Genomic DNA, 2,327 nt, shown 5'->3' on the forward strand with positions numbered 1-2,327 from the left:
GTCACACTACTTATCGATACAGAAATAAATGTTGGTAAAAATCATGAAAACAACTAATAAACTCTTAATTTAAGTAAATTCATTTATCATAAATAAAATCATTATTGTACACTTACCATAGTGAAATTTTCAAAACTGACTCATAGAGATAATAACACGACAATATCATAATCTCATATTCAATTAAGTAAAAATAATAACTTTTCCTTTTTATCTGCCTACTAGTATCCGTGGGGGTCCATAGGGATGTCATCACTACGCGTGAACCTTTATTCAACATTGTCAACTAACCAGAGGTCCCCATACTCCGTCCGATATGTGCGCCAAAAATACTATCCCTCAATACCTCGTCCGGTATGAGCACCAAAATACCAATGCTCGATACTTTATCCAGTATGAGGCAACGTTCACGGCAGGGTTCCCTATGCACCTGATCCGCCCACCATCTCTCATGATATCTAGTAAGACTACCATTCTTCATTTACATTTAATTTTCAGTTTCACAATTTAAATGTACATCACGCAAAATAAGCAATACATGCATCGAGAAAGCACAATTGAATCATCATACCAACTCCAGTGTATTATTATGCATTTGAAACTGTAAAATCAATCAAACAGGATAAACAGTGAATAATAACTGGTTCTGCCTCCATTAGTAACCTGTGATTAATTATCGAAATTTTTTAAATTGTAAAAAATACCACATTATTTATAATTAAACTTCAATTTCGTTACAAGGAATAGGATAAGGAATTCTTACGCGAATTGGTGTCCGAATACTAAACTTTTAGCTGCGCCTACTGACGGTTTTCAAGCTCTCTAAATTTTCTTTCGGAGATTAAAACACGCTCCAAGTACCTAAAAATATCCAAAATATCAAAAATCGGTATTAAAACTCTTTTTCAGCCAATTTCAAAATTTTGGCATGGCAGCACCGCTGCCCGCGGCGGTGGTTTACCTTGGACTGGTTGTTTTTGGCCAATTTCGACCGATTTCGGCTGGTTTTGTACTCATCCTTACGAGAAAATACGTTAAGGGGTCTCGATTGGCCGAAAAAAGTCGAAAAACATAAGCTTATCGGTGGCAGAATTTTTCGGTACAACAGCTTCGTCAGCTCACCTTTGCGGTTGGGCATTTTTCTTCGATCAACCTGTGAAAAATAAAATGATAAATATAATGGTGACAAAATCACACGAAACGGGAATCGAAAATGGTCTCATCATAGGCAATTTTTTATTTTTTCTGCGACGACGCCGCCGGATTTTACCCGCAATTTCCGACTCATTTGCTAATTCTTTTGCTTCGATTTGGCCATGAGGGTGTTCAAAATCAAATTTCAAGCGAATAAAATTTTTTTACCTTTTTTGGCAGTCGAATATGGCTCCGGCGCGGCGGCGGTCGGCTCTCTTTCCCAGCGATTGGTTCTTCTTCTCCGGCGGGGGCTGGTGGCTAGGGTTAGGGTTCAGTGTGAAGTGAGGTATTTATATATCCCTTTAATCTGGATTGTCTATCGCGTTTGATTTCGACTGTCCGATCGCGTTTAAATAAGAAATGAATATGGACCGTTCATCTCAATTTGATCTAAACCATACGATCGAGTCTGAGGAGAGAACGGATCTGGACCATCTATGCGCGCGGGAATAAATCTGTACTGTTCGATCGCGGGTACGTGGATTGCCAGCGTGACCTCCCGACCTCCCACATGGTACCGTGTTAACGTGCCTTGCCTCGTGGGCCGCTTCGGTTCATCGGGGCTACTGACTAGGCAGTCCTACATAGTACATTTTTCTTAAATTATATTTTGACCCCTAATTTCTGATTCATTCTCCACCTATTTTTTCTAATTTTTACAATAAATAGAAATTTATAATTAAAAATTATATTTTATACATTAATTTTAAATTTTAAAAAAAAATTAATTATGGATATTACTTAGTCTTTATGGTTTTAAAACTTCAAATAAAATTACAAAAATTATTTCTTGACGTGCTCTTAGGGTCCTACTCAAACCTAATTTTTTAGTTTATTTAAGTTTAGTTTAAAAATATTACTTTTAAAAAAGAATTTTGATACCCTCCATAAAAATTGAGTTAGTAAATATTTAGAGAGTTCAAGTTGGGTGTATAACATTAGTGAGTATAGATTGTGATTTGTTAGAAAGTTTAGTGATTGTTAGATGATAATTTAATTTAATTGGATTGTAATTGCTAGAGAAGTCAGTGTTTTTAGTTTTGAGTAATATATAGATATATATTATTATATTTATACATACATGTATACTGTTAGTGATGAGTTTTAAATTTTATTATCATATATATAAAGAC

The sequence above is a fragment of the Carica papaya genome, chromosome 7, assembly GCF_054855325.1.
Source record: "Carica papaya isolate Zhongbai chromosome 7, ASM5485532v1, whole genome shotgun sequence".
Lineage (NCBI taxonomy): Eukaryota > Viridiplantae > Streptophyta > Magnoliopsida > Brassicales > Caricaceae > Carica > Carica papaya.